General features: G+C 45.3%; 1 protein-coding gene across 17 annotated transcripts in view; it reads left to right on the top strand.

The window, feature by feature from the left end:
* LOC138825117 (protein FAM114A2-like) overlaps positions 1 to 15,178 on the top strand; it is a 142,370-nt gene that overhangs the window by 45,837 nt on the left and 81,355 nt on the right. For 5 of the 17 annotated variants that reach the window (XM_070019533.1, XM_070019530.1, XM_070019534.1 and 2 more), the window contains one exon: positions 8,025 to 8,181. The exons of 8 other annotated variants lie outside the window; for them this stretch is intronic. The gene's annotated coding sequence lies outside the window, so the exon portion shown is untranslated. 4 more of the 17 variants (XM_070019538.1, XM_070019528.1, XM_070019525.1 and 1 more) reach the window with 2 other exon arrangements.

Raw genomic sequence — 15,178 nt, 5'->3', positions numbered from 1 at the left:
CCAAGTGAGGCCAGACTCCAGGTTAAGAACCCTAATCTGCCTCCACTGGGGAGAGGAGCATCCCAAACTCTTCTGTGGCTGGGAGTTCTGCTGCATCCCACCTCCCCTTCTGCCCCTTCCACTATACCTGGCCAGGCTTTTCAACTTACCTCTAGAGGCTTTTGAGTTCTAAGTTCCTGCTAGGAACTTCTCTCCACAGCTGTCCCCTAGGGAGTGGCTCTTCTGACACCAGTCCAAAGTCTCTGAGCTCAAGGCCCGGGGTCCTGGATCTCACTTGGGCCTACATCTATTATATCCTGGATCCAAAAGAGACTTCACGAAACCCAGATAAAAGTGCTAGGAACTTTATTATTTTTTTAATATGGGGGGGGGGGGGGGTTGGCAGGGGCGGCTAGCTCGGCCTGCCCAGGACACCGCGCTGGGTGGCCACACTTCCCAGGATGAAGCCCATGGCCAGGTCGAAGGAGCCGTGCAGCTGCTCCACGTGCTGGTTCTGGGTCAGCAGCTGGTCTTGCAGCGGGCCCAGCATGCCCACGATGTCGCCCAGGCGCGTCAGCATCTGCGGCAAGGCAGCATTCAGCAAAGGCATGGTAGGCTGCAAGAGGTTGTTGGGGGCCGAGGGCGGCGCGGCACCTGCGGGAGGGAGCGCGGAGTCGATGGGGGCGGGGGCTCTGCAGGCCTCTGACCCTCCGGACCCGGCCGCCCCTTCCAGCCTCCTGCCCCATCGCCTTTCCCCTCCCCGCCCCTGCTGTCCCTTCCCCTCTCCCGCCCTGCCGCCTGCCTACCTGGCTCTTCCGGGGCCGGCGCGGGCGCAGAGGGCGCCGGGTGGCAGCGGCAGTGGGCGCACCTGTCCTGCTGATCGTTGCCCAGCAGCCCCATGAGCTCGCGGATCTTCGCTTCGAAGGGCCCGGGGGGCTTGCCGCTTCGGATTTTGCTTTTTAGGTACATGTAGCGGCGGCCACATTGCGCAGGTGTCCTTCGCACCTGTCGCAGGGCGAGCGCAGCTGACACTTGGCGGTAGGTGGGCAGTGTGTGACACACAGCCGGCCGCAGCATCTCGGCCAACAGCAGCTCTGTCTCCCAGGTGCTCCAGGGCTTGTGCTGCGCCGAGCCCGGGGACACAGGCACGCCGGGCCTGAGGGGCGAGCAGCGCCGGGTCCCCGGCGCGTCCTCGGCCAGTGGCAGCTGCTCGGCCACCAAGTCGGTCCGCGAAGGCGGCGCAAGTGGCGGTCGCCGCCGGGGCCGGAGCAGCATCCCTGCGGGCTGCGTGGGCTCCGGGGTTGGGGTGGCACCCGGGGGCCTGCAGGGGCGGGGGTTGCGCTGGCCTAGAGGCTGGGAGACCCGGGGCGGCTGCGACATCTGGGCTGCCCGCATGCGCTCTGCCTAGGTAGGTCAATCACCGGGAAAGTAGGAACAGCCTTGAGCTCAGGGTAGGATGCGTTTTTATAGGGGTAGGTTAGATAGAGTTATATATACAAGCCATGCAAGGCAGGTTTGGCCTATTTTTCATTGGTTACAGGTAGAACCTTTAAATTAATTTGTTCTTTGCGCTCTGCCGAGCTAGGAACTTTATTACCACCACATGGGACCACTTCCTACCACCGGGAAAGTAGGAACAGCCTTGAGCTCAGGGTAGGATGTGTTTTTATAGGGGTAGGTTAGATAGAGTTATACATACAAGCCATGCAAAGCAGGTTTGGCCTATTTTTCATTGGTTACAGTTATATGACCTTTAAATTAATTTGTTCTTTATGGTAATATCATATGTAATCATTTGTAATAGGTCACTCATAGTGGGACCACTCAGCTGTGGTCTTCAATTGGCGGGCTTAAGGCCTTGTTACCAAGGCAAGCAAGCAAGGTTATAGAAGCAAAACTTCGCAGAAACATAGCCTTGACTCACAGAAGCATAGGCAAAACATAATCTTGACTTGGTCAGCATGATCAATACTATCAAAGCTATTGACACTACTTTAGAAATTATTTTTATTATAAGCTCCTAACTGCTCTTTAATGCACCTGGTGATAAGCCTCGGTTGTCAATAGCCATTTGCAAAGCTGCCAGTTTGGTAAAATTGAGTAAGGGAGCGATGTTCTTTTGCTTTTTTATCAAGGATGGGGAAAGGACAAAAGTTGACTATTGGTCAGTCTTTGTCTGGGGTTTTTCTTTACCAGGAGGTTTTTTCCCTTTATCAATAATTTTGTTTTGTTTTCTGATTTCACAGTTTTGTACCCATGGCTAGTCTTTTCCCAGGGAAAAGGGGGTTCAGGGGAGAGAGTAAATTTCTAAGAGCAGGAGGGACTGAGGCCAGACAACAGAAGAAATTTCTGCCAGTGAATAGTAACTTGGATATTACAGAAAACCAAAGATCTGGTGTTTTAATGCATTAAGCTGTTCACATTGTAATCAAATTATCTGACTTCTCAAAAATGTAAAGGATTATTGCATTATTTTGAAGAAGAACTTTAGTTAATTTTCAAGTTTTTGCTAACACCAAAACTTGATGACTTTTCTTGGGAGTTTAAAACAACTCATTTATGTTTTTACATGATGATGACAGGCAGAAATTTACTGGTAGAACAAACTCCAGAGTTCATTTCACGGGTTTCACAGAGCAAGGGCACCTGGGACTGAGGAATGTCTCTCAAGGCCTTCCACTAAGTGCGGCCATGTGGCCAGTCCCCTGACACAGGAGTCAGGTCATGACAGGAGTCGTCCTGTTCAGGCGAGAATAGGATCTCACTGGGGCATCCAGATGAAGTGGACTCACCCCCTGGACAAAGTCACAGATGCTGACCAGTATCTTAAAAGATAGTTTATTCAATTGACCAGCCAGGGTTAACTCATCTAGGGAATGAGCAGTCCCAAACTCAAATAGCTCAGGGTTTATAAAGGTTAAAAAAATGCATTCTTTTAGAGCAGATTCAAGCAAGGTGGTGTACAGAAGAACTTCGCAGTTATTTTATTTTGCAAGCTCCTAAGTCACAAACATTCCCGAAACAATTAAAACCATAAGTACTCCTGTAACAATTTCTTGACCTAAAGCAACGGGCAGTTCCTAGTTTTGGGGCCAGGTGTTTTGCTTTTTCAAAACTAGTAATTACAGTAGAAGGAACAGCTAGGGGGTAAATAGGCCTAGTTCTTTCCTCATAACTAGTTGTTCCAGTTCAATCCTGCCTTGCATAGTTTGGCCCTATTCTTAATGAATGAAGTTCCTACAAGAATTGTTTAAGGCTGGGTGCCCGTGGCTCAAACCTGTAATCCTAGCTACTTAGGAGGCTGAGATCTGAGGATCGTGGTTCAAAGCCAGCCCGGGCAGGAAAGTCCATGATACTCTCATCTCCAATAAACCACTAGAAAACCAGAAGTGGCACTGTGACTCAAGCAGTAGAGCACTTGCCTTGAGCTGAAGAGCTGAGACATAGCGCCCAAGCCCAGAGTTCAGGACCCCTGACCAAAAAATAAATAAATAAAAATAAATAAATAAATAAAAAATAAAGAATCATTTAAGGAAGGAGCTAAGAAAAAGAAAATACAGCTAAGAACAAAAGGGAGCAGCAGAGATTACTAATCTCCATATCTAATAGTTATAAAAAACATTCAAGTTAAAAAAAAAAGATTTCAGCCAGGTGTGGGTGGCTCACAACTGTAATCCTAGCAATTCAGGAGTCTGAGATCTGAGGGTCCTGGTTTGAAGCCAGCCTGGAAAGAAAAGTCTGTGAGGTTCTTTATCTTCAATTAACCTGCAAAAAGCCAGAACTGGAGGTATAGCTCAAATGGTATAGCACTAGCCTCGAGCAGAAAAAGCTTAAGGAGGGGCTAGGAAGGTGGCTCAGTGGTAGTGCGCTTGTCTTGCATGCATGAGGCCCTGGTTCCATTCCTCAGCATCACATAAGTAAAAAAAGAAAAAAGCCGGAAGTGGTGCTGTGGCTCAAGTGGTAGAGTGCTAGCCTTGATCTGAAGAGCTAAGGGACATTTCTCAGGCCCAGAGTTCAGACCCCATGACTGGACCCAAAACAAAAAACAAAAAAAAACTTAGTTCAGTCCCCAGTTGAGTGGGGCTCAGTGTCCCAGCTCTGAGTTCACTCTCCAGTATTGGCACCAAAATAGGAATAATATTAATAATTACTTAAGAAGAAACAGGAAATACTTAGGATGTGTTAGATGTTTGCGTCCTGAAGCTCCCTGTTGAGTTGCCTTGTTTCCCTTGTAGTACTGTTGCAGTGGTGTGTGTGTGTGTGTGTGTGTACACAAGTAACCCTATTAGTTATTTTATTGTAACCATTAGGACCCATGAGCAAGAACTATTATAAGAAAACAGAAGTGTTGAACAATACGCTGTAAGCTACAACAGTAGATGGCCTAGCCAGGTGGGCCCCAGGTATCGTTGATTCTGGACTGTGCACAGTTAACCAATCACAGACAGTATTGGCTCCTTGGTTAAACCCCAGAGAAAAAGCTGCCTTGCTCGGGATGCTGCAAGATAGACTGGCCAAGTGAATATCCTGTGTTGAAACAGGGAGAGGCAAGTCAGTAAGGTGAGGGCTATGCAATGCTCTGAAGGAAATGGGCATAAGTGAGAGTACCTGTCCTAAAGGGGTTTGGGGTATTAGTCTTTCCCCACACCACCATCCTAGAATTGTCCCTCAGCTTTTTGTTTAAGGTTAGCACTCTGCTACTTGAGTCACAGCTCCACTTCTGGCATTTTTGTTGCTTTATTGGAGAAAAGGAGCCTCATTGACTTTTCTGCCTAGGCTGGCTTCACAGCATGGTCCTCAGATCTCAGCATCCTGATTAGGATTACAAGCATGCGCCATGGGCACCCATCTATAATGCTGTTCTTAATGGCAGTGGCAGTCAGACAGGGCCTTCATCCATGTCTTATATAGTCTCATCCTAATAGGTATTGTCCTCAGGTTAGAGTGTAGGGGACTGACTGGAAATCTCAGGCCTGGCCAGAGTGACAATTGAGTGAGTTACATTTCTTGAATTTGGATGCAGGCCACCTGCTTTGCTTCTTGGGTTTCTGCTTTCGAGTGCTCTGCTGGACTATACCTGGGGTCTCTGGTGAGACACCTGGGTGAATGTGGGCACTTTTCAGAATGGCTTAGAAGCAGCTCTTGGTGGCTTTGCAGCTTGGCTTTCATTTCTGGCATGACACTGCATTGGGAAGGCTCTGGATCCAGAGTCAGGCTTAGCTTTGGGCTTAATCTCTGCCACATGCTAGCTCTTTCTTCCATTCCAGATGAGTCACTGTCCATCTTAGGCTGCCCTGTCCTGTCTCCTCCTCATATACCTGTCTCTGACTTGGGGCCAGGGATCTGATGAAGAAATTCTCTTCAGACAAATAGAGATTCCCTGGAAGGAAATTGATCATGTACAGCTGGTTTCTCCACTGGCAGTTGTTCAATTTTATTTCCCTTTCATTTTTCTTCCTCTTCTCAGGGATCACTGCCTATAAGAACTTGATAGCAACTAGACTTAGATGGTTAAATGTAAATTGGAGCTGGCTTCTGAAACTCCAGGTGAGTTTCTTCAGGCCTGGGAGATTTTTCAGAGCCCTACGCACCTAATGCATTTTAGCCTTTATTTTTATTTTTCACCTATATTTTTCTTCTTGTATTACTTCTAGATGCCTTTTATTTTCCCTTAGGACTCAAGCATAATTTTCGTTGCTTTTAGGTGTAATTATAGAAGGCCCAACTCATTTCAGTGAGAGGAAGATTTATTATTTCACATAATAATAACCACGGTGGGGCTGGGGGTTTAGCCCAGGGGAAGGGTGCCCGCCTGGTGCGTGTGCAAGGCCCTGGGTTCGGTCCTCAGCCCTGGAAAAAAAAAAATAATAATAACCATAGCACAAGGGAGATGGTAGAATTCATTAATTCAGTGGCTCAGTACTGTCTTCTTTTTTTGTCTTTTGTTTTGTCAGCCATGGGGACTGAACTCTGGGCCTGGGCTTTTTCCCTGAGCAACTCGGCTCAAGGCTAGCACTCTACCACTTTAGCCACAGGGCCACTTCTGATTTTCTGGTGGTTTATTGGAGATAAGAGTTTCACAGGTTTTCCTGCCTGGGCTGGCTTTGAACTATGATTCTCAGATCTCAGCTTCCTGAGTAGCTAGGATTACCGGCCTGAGCCACTGGCACCGAGCCTGTCTTCTTATATTTATATTCCTACCATCTTTTGAATTGACCATACTGAGTATATTCTCCACAGGCTAAAGTTCATCATCCCAAGTTGGCTGTTGCAGCACCAGACATCCCATGTAAACACAGAAACCAACAGAATGGATGATGAGACAAAATTGGGATTTGTTTGCAAAGAGGACTGAGAAGTGACCACTGAGGTGGTATCAATCCTTGATGAGAAACATGTACCTTTTCTCTTTTGCTTGACAGGTTAAGAACAAATATCTTGTCATTGCATAATGAGATTACATACTGTGCCCTCAACTATTATTTCCTCATTTTATTTCCTTCTGCTCTCTACACTAGAAGGCCAAACAAGACCACTAGCTATTGTCAGAACTACGTACACCTCATTTGTACCTCCTTGTTCTAGGCAGGCTGAGCCTGTGCCTGAACTACACCCTGCCCATGTGGCCTGCCCTGCAGCTGTAGCATAAGACAAAAACGGCTAGAGTCAACAGTACAAGCAGAGCTTGTTCCCTCCCAAGTATGTATTTTGAAAACAATCTTTTTATTTTTATTGCACGATAAAACAGAAAATATAGCTGGTGCTGTTGGGTCATGCTTGTAATCCTAACTCATCAGCAGGCTGAGATTTTAGGATTAAGATTCAAAGCTAGCTTGGGCGGGAAAGTCTGTGAGTCTCTTCTCTCCAACAAACCATCAAAAAGCCTGAAGTAAAGCAGTGGCTCAAGTGGTAGAGTGCCAGCCTTGAGCGAAACAGGTAAGAGCCAGTGCCCAGGTCTTGAGTTCAGGCCTCAGAACTGGCACTCCCACTCAGGATCCATCCAGGATCCTGCTTTCCCTTGATCTGTCAGCCCTCCTCTGCCTCCTCCAGTCTGTGACATTTCCACTGTCCTTTCTTTAGTATGAGCTTGACACTTTTGAAAAGGGCAGCTACTGATCCTGTGGGAAGCCTCCCAGTGTGACTTGGGTGGGTGTTTTTTTTTTTACTTTGGCTGGTCCTGGGGCTTGAACTCAGGGCCTGGGTGCTCTCCTTGAGCTAGATCTAGGCTATCACTCTACCACTTGGAGCTACAGCACCCACTTCTAGTTTTCTGGTGTTCACTGGAGATATGAATGTCACAGACTTTTCTCTCTGGGCTGGCTTTGGACCAACATCATCAGATCTGAGCCTCCTTATTGGCTAGAATTCCATGGGTGAGCCACTGGAACCCAGCTAGGCATATCTTGGTTTATTTGTTTGTTTATGCCTAATTTTATAACTGAATGAGAAAGCTCAGTTATGTCATATCAATTTCTGATGTCTCATTGCCTGGGTGTATCTTTGGCCATCTACTTAAGGTGATCCTTGTCAGTATTTTTCAGGATGAGGCCACTGTTTCTTACATGGTAATTGGCAAATAATCTGAGTCTATAGTTCAATTGCAAAGAGATTTTCTTCAAAGGGTATCTCTGTGCAGGTTCAGCTTAGGAAACAGATGGTTTGAGATGGACATGGGCCAGGTTGGTATTCCAGCAAGATCTTCTGCCTCATCTCTAAATGGCCCAGCTTGTGAAGTGCCTGTGCTTCATCCTCAAGTTCTGTTTGAGAACCTAGCCTGATGTTAGAGATTTGCCTATAAGCTTTTCTGCAAGATAGTTTCCTTCCAAACTGACATTCACAAAGTGAGTTAGGTTTAATATAAGCAACACAAAATGGAACTGGTATCAAGCAGCATTTATTTAGTGTCTCTGTGTATCTGCTACTATGTTAAATCTAAGGAAGGTGAAAGTCGTAGTCTCTGTCCATGAATCCAGCACCTTTTCTTCAAAGTATGATCCTTTGAGCTCCTGTTCTGACACAATTGTTTAACTACATTGGTTTTACAGTTCTCTTTAAATAGCTTTTCACCTGTGACACTCATCTTCAGTGAAACACCAAAAAGAATCTGGAAGTGGAGCTGTGGTTCAAGTGGCTAGGCCCTAGGCTAGAACAAAAAAGCTCAAGAGCAATGCCCAGGCCCTGGGTTCAAGCCCCAGAAATGAGGTAAGAGGAAATTAGCAGCTACTAGATAAAACAGAAGGTTAAGAGGCCAGAGCTAGAGTGGCTCAAGCCTACGATTATAACTACCTAAGGAAATTGAGTCTGAGGATCCAGATTTGAAGCCAATCCAGGCAGACAAATCGAAGACTTATCTCTAAATAACCAGCCTGGGTTCAATTTCATTACCGGACAGAAACAAAAACAAAAAAGTAAACAAAATTTCTGGGGAAGGTTTATTTAGAATGATGGCTCTACTGAAACCACTGAAGCAGTAGAAAACATAGATTCTCTTTTTTTCTCTCCTGTCTCTCTTTTCCTTGTTCTTTTTTTCTTCTTTCTCTCTGCTCTCTTTCTCTCCTAGCACATGCTAGGCAAGACATCTAACCACTGTGTTTGATACCCAGCCACATGTTTGGATTTTTACATAATCCAATTCTCTCCAGGTGCCGGTGGCTCACGCCTGTAATCCTAGCTACTCAAGAAGCTGAGATCCAAGAATCAGGGTTCAAAGCCAGCCCTGGCAGGAAAACCTGTGAAAGTGAAACTCTTATCTCCAATAAACCACCAGAAAACCGCAAGTGGCGCTGTAGCTCAAATGGTAGAGTGCTAGCCTTGAGCTGATTTGCTCAGGGACAATGCCCAGGCCCAGAGTTCAAGCCCCAAGACTGCCAAAAAAAAAAAAAAATCCAATCTCTTTACCTCCGAAAAGTTCCATTTTCCTTATATTTATAAACTTATACCTTTCTAGCTCCACAACTCCAGACTTCACACATTTACACTACTGAAGGATAAATAATGAGATGCATCTTTTTTAATGAGGGAAGGGGGGCTCATCTTAAAAACCACAAATCAAAGCATCTTACTCGTCTGCTTAGAAACCTACTGCCTTTTCCCATTAAGTTCCATATTAAGAGTTAAAACTATCCTGAGCTGGGCATAGGTGGCTAATGCCTGTAATCCTAGCTACTCAGGAGTCTAATGTTTTGGGATCATAGTTCGAGATGAGCTTGGGCTAGAAAATCTGAGATTCATCTCCAATTAACCACACACACACACACACACACACACACACACACACACACACACACACACAGAGAGAGAGAGAGAGAGAGAGAGAGAGAGAGAGAGAGAGAGAGAGAGAGAGAGAGAGAGAGAGAGAGAGAGAGAGAGAACAACAACTTTATCCCATCTCATAAGCTGGACTAGCCATGGTGTTCAAGTCCCAGGCCTCCTCTTATTTATCTTTTTGCAAACCTCCTCCCCCTCATTTTTTTGTGCCAGTCCTAGGGCTTAAACTCAGTGTCTGGGCACTGTCCCTGTGCTTCTTTTACTCAAGGTTAGTGCTCTACCATTTGAGCCACAGCATCACTTCTGGCTTTTTCTGTGTATGTGGTACTGAGGGATCAAACCCAGGGCTTCATGCATGCCAGGCAAGCACTCTACCACTAAGCCACATTACAATCCCCTTGACCCGTTTTTTTGCAGCATTTTTTTCTTTTTCTTTTCTTGGATTACTAAAATTTGTTAAGGCCTTTGCATTTGCTAGTTAGTCCTCCCTCACCTTCTCCTGCCCAATTCATATAACTAAACGTCCTTGCAAACACTTTGCTACTGGCCTGGACAGCCCTGTTCTGCCCATTTGGGCCTTGCCAAGTCAGTGGCTTGGGTAATCCCTGACCTTGGGATAGTTGGGAGGGTACTTAGCGCTCAGTACCTGTTGGAGGGTCAGATCTTCAAAAACACAAATGCAGATGGACACCCCCAGTCTCCTTTTCCCAGCTGACATCACTCCAGTGACTATGGTCAGCCAAACTTTAAACCACCCGGTTGGTGCCCAAACTCAATGAACCAGAGCCCAGCCACTTCAGAACAAAGAAGAACCCAGACCCAGAAGTATACCTGGCCAGACCCACCCCAAAGGGGGAAGTATTTCCCAGGCATTGGGAGCACACTTTGTAGGCATCTGCAGTGGCTATGTGCTGGCTGGATGCAAGGTACTTTCTAAGTTGAGGTCGGCAGGAGCAAGGTGCTGGTAAGCCTTGATTGCTGAGAAGGGTAAAGGAGGGAAAAGGCAGCCTGATGGTAGGAATGAGAGACACAAAGCATATGCATTTTGGTTCCTTAAAAATATGAATCCCTTTGGCTTATTTTTTTTAATTTACTGGCAATTCATCATAAAATACCCAGAAAACTTAGGAAACCATTAAATAATGCAAATTTACTTTCACCTACCTGTTATTTATTTATGTTTGCTGAGAGATGATGAATTTATTGAGAGTAGAGTATCTACATTCCTTCTACTAATAATATTAACAGTATAAACAATATAAACTCTTTGTCTTCCATCCTAACACATTCCAGATGATCTTTTATTTTCTTTTTTGGTCGGTTCTGGGGCCTGAACTCTGGGCTTGGGTGCTGTCCCTCAAGTCTTCAGCGTAGGGCTAGCACTCTACCACTTGAACCACAGTGCCACTTCCGGCTTTTTCTACTTACGTGGTACTGAGGAATTGAACCCAGGGCCTCATGCATGCAAGGCAAGTACTGTACCACTGAGCCACCTTGCCAGCCCCTCTAAATGATTTTTACTCATGTAGATTCAAATTTAGATGGTGATGACCAAAGTATAGAGATTACCATTGTTTCCTGTTTCAGAGTATGTCCTAATCTCATATGAAGTTAAATGAATTACATTTCTACAATGATATATTTTGTATGTATTACATATAATGCATGCATTACACATAGTATACAACACACACACACACACACACACACACACACACACACACACGTATACATACAGCTTAACTCCAAGGTATCTTAAAGTTGCCTTCTGATTTCATGCCTCGTGATTCTTTTTCTCCCCGGTATTTTAATGGCTCCAGGCAACTAGTATCATGTATACCTTTTAGCTTTCTCATGGATTGTTTTTATACGTTTGAACACTCTTTCTGGCATTTTCACCTGTCAGTCTGATGTACGTCTCATGGCAGGCATTTGCAGATAACTATGGGGCTAATCAGGTTAACATAAATTAGTGAATTGAATTCGAGTGCCAATTTTGAGGTGCAGGAGCATTGCCTAAAAGGACCAGTAGCTATTTGGCATGAAGTAGTTATTAAACAGTGACTATAGAGCCTTTGTTGCTAGATCTTTCAGTTTTCAAGGGAAATTGGACACTTGCACTTTTGTATGAAGACTGGTTTTTAAACATGGAACTCATTTAAAAGTTTAGGCACTATATAGATAAATTAAAAACATCTCTAGGCTAGATTTGACACTCCAAGCTCTAGATATGTGTTTGGTTCTTTGTGTATGAATCATGTCTCCTGATTCAAATGGGTGTTTTCCTTTCTGTTAGCATTTTTGGTATGTATCTTAATTATAGTAGTGTGCTGGTCTTTCTGCCTTAGTTGTTAATATGTTTATAAAATCTGTTTGAAACACATATTGGCTCTTTCCTACATGTAGTCCATCTCTCTATAAAATAGGTTTATACATACCTGTGTGTATGGGTGAAGGAGGGTGAAAGAGAAAGAGAGAGAGCACAAGAGAAGAGGGTGAAGGAAAGGGGAGGAAATACATTTATTCTCTCATGCTATTTGATTCTCCTCTTCTTCTGGAAGGAATTAGATTGGGTAATTGAATTGCTGCTTAAAAGTTGATCTGAGGTGCAGGGAATGTGGTTTAGTGATAGTGCTTGCCTACAATGCATGAAACCCATTGTTCAGTTCCTCAATACCACATACACAGAAAAATCCAGAAGTGAGGCTGTCTCTCAAGGGTTAAAGTGCGAGCCTTGAGCAAAAAAAGCTCCAGGACAGTGCCTAGGCCTTGAGTTCCAGTTCCAGGACTAGCAAAAATAAATGTTAAACTAGGAATTCAATGGATATAGCCAAATGGTGGAGCTCTTCCCTGGTATGTGTGGGGTCCTAAGTTCTATCGCTAGCACTGTAAAAAAAAAAAAAGTAAATATAAAATATAAGTCAATCGTCATCTCTTTTGTCACATCAAATGTTCCAATACTAACAGAATTTTGGTATATTTATGATGAATATTTTAAATAATAGCAAAAGGCCCAGAATAGTGTTTTATATTTATAATCCTAGACACTCCAGAGAAGGAGATAGGAGGATTAAGGTTTAAGAGCAGACCAAACAAAAAGTTAGTGTTTCAGAGATAGCAAGCATGGTAGTGTATGCCTGTAATCTCAGGTACTTGAGAGGCAGAGGTAAGAAATTCATGGTCTGAGGCTTGCCTAGACAAATTGAGAAACCCTATCTAAAAAACAAAAGCAAAAGGATTAGGGACATCTTTTATTCCCTAGGGCCACCACTACAAATAGGAAACAAAGCCCTAAAAAACTGTTCTGACAGAAATGTTTTTGGATAGATTAAATCTCTGGAAGAGTTTTAGTAGGAAGTGATTACTAAAGATTTTAAAGGATAGTCAGTAAAAGGGGAAATAGCTAATGAACCTCCTCACAATGAAAAACTTGCTCAGGGAAAGACTCTAGGAAGACAGGAAAAAGATAAACTATAAACTAGCGTGAAATATTTGCAAGCCATAAAGTAGAGGAATTAAATCTCCAATAAACAGTGTTCTCAAGTCTCTGTAGTACATAATTGTAGAGAGCTGCGAGAGGCCGCACCTGGAAGATGGTGCCGGCTTCCGCCCTCCGCCTTCCCGATGGCGAGTGCTCTCTGTGTAAACAACTCCTGATATGGCTAAGGCAAAGAATCTGGCTTGCTTCTCGCAGCTCTCTACAGTTCCCCCTTTTTTGTTTAAAGAACACAGATGAGAACAGAGGTCTGATCCCTGTTGTGCAATTGCAAGGACTGCATACAAGCCTTCTCCCAGAGGGCACCTTCTCTAGGGATGACTCAGCCTGTCCATTGATTCGTTTTTCACAAGGACGGGAAAAGGCGAATCGAACCCGTGTGCAATCAAACATGCTCTCCTCGAGGGCAAAACTCATGCCTCTCGACTGCAGTACTTTGGCTTTGCAATCTGTGTTCATTGTTTTAGGGTGGCAAGCCACGCTTAGGGGGACTGACCTGCTCCAATGACTGTAAAGGCTTGGATAATCATGGCTGCACTGCGACGCTGAGAACCTCTAGTTTGGCAAATGCACCACAGACATACCAAGGAGGCTAACACCAGAAGGCCTATCAGGGCTCCCAAACCCGCCCCCTCCTTGAGATGAATCATAGCAGCGGAGATCCATGAAGATAACCCCTCCGCCAATCCAGCATCCACTCGGGTCGAGTTCACCATGACGATGGCAACCCTGAGCTGTTCCATCAGGCTGTCGAACTCCCCAGTTCAATTACCTAAAAGATAACTAAACAACTGTTTAGACAAATTTGCAGCATTTTTTGAATAGGTTTTTTTCCTGGGCCTGAACTCTGGGTCTGGGCGCTGTCCCTCAGCTCTTCAGCTCAAGGCCAGCGCTCTACCACTTGAGTCACAGCGTCACTTCCGGCTTTTTTCATTTTGCTTATGTGGTACTGAGGAATTGAACCCAGGGCCTCAGGCATGCAAAGCAAGCACTCTACCACTGAGCCACCTTCCCAGCCCCCATTCTTCTGGGTTAATTGCACCACAGCAGCAGCTAATCCAGCATTAATTAGTGGTCCGCCCAGCTCTCTGCAAACTCTCATCCATGCTTCTAGTCCCCTATTCTTATATGGGGTTATGGCGGCTCTGCATTCCTTAGTGCACTGCTCGTAAACAAGCTGTTTAATTAATGGCATGGCTGCATCTGGGTCACCAAAAATTCTGCCAGCAGCCTCGACCATAAGGGCAACAAAGTCCGAAAACGGCTCCGTAGAGCCCTGCAGGATTTTGGTGAGATTGCCACTCACCTCGCCTTTATTTGGTAAGGCCTTCCATGCCTTTATGCCAATTTTATTGATTTGTTCATAAACGAACCGGGTAGCCTATCTGCTGATTGGCGAATCTCCCCTGTCCAAGCAGCATATCTCTGTCCCAAGCTGGGTTTCCCCCAGCCTGATTGGCCACAGCCTCTTCACTAGCAAATTCAATCAAAAAGGCCTTCCAATCTAAATACTGACCTGGGCTCAAACAAGCTCGTGCGAGCCCACTCCAATCACTGGGTGTCATGCAGTGTCTGTTTAGGGCCTCTACCTGGGCTACAGTAAAGGAGGCTGTGATTCCATATGTCCGCACAGACTCAGCTAAAGATTTTATCACCTTAAAATCTAAGGGTTCATAATACCGCTGTCCCTGTGGATCCTGAAATATTGGACAGGCTAGATGTAACTCGGTTCTGACCGCTTTCCACATGCCTGGGCTGAAAGAACAGCCGGGGCTGCCACTTCCAGGGTCCTCCCCATAGAGCGGAGGGGCCGAAGGTGTGGGGCGGGGCATGGAGGGCATGCATTCGTCTTTATCTGGGTCCTCTCTCTCCTTCCCTTTCCTCCTCTTTCTTATCTTTGTTTTTTCTATTTGTTCTATGAGTGATTGTAGTTCCTCTGAGTCTGTAGACTCAGAGGTCTCTAGTTCGGCAAAATCAGGGTATGACCCCCCCCTGCTCTCCTCCTTTTCGCTGTCTGCCCTTTCTGATCTTTCTTCCTGCAGCATTTCTAAGGCGGCCTGACCATTCTCTACCGCCTCACTGCAACGCTGGTCCTCGAGACAGCCTCTTATCAGTTTCCATATTGGTCTCACTCCACTCTTAAGCGTTCCTTGTTCAGAGGCAAAATCTAGGTCCCTCCCTAGTTTCTCCCAAGAGGCCACCGTGAGGCTTCCAGAGACAGCGAACCATGGGGCAACGGTGTCACATTCATTCAAAAATCTCTCTAAAGTACTCTTTTTTATTTTTAACTTTTTTGAGTGCAGTAGCTCATTGAGAGCCAAAAAAATTGGGTGCGAAAAAGAAGCGCCCATGTTTTAAACATTTAAAGCTGGTAAACAAACTTTTACTTTCACTTTTGGCTACTCTATTGACTAGCCCCGGGTTCTCACTCTCTCT

The sequence above is a fragment of the Dipodomys merriami genome, unplaced genomic scaffold (assembly GCF_024711535.1).
Source record: "Dipodomys merriami isolate MVZ:Mamm:240054 unplaced genomic scaffold, mDipMer1.0.p SCAF_1342, whole genome shotgun sequence".
Taxonomy (NCBI): Eukaryota; Metazoa; Chordata; class Mammalia; order Rodentia; family Heteromyidae; genus Dipodomys; species Dipodomys merriami.
This window is presented reverse-complemented; position numbering and strand designations above follow the sequence as displayed.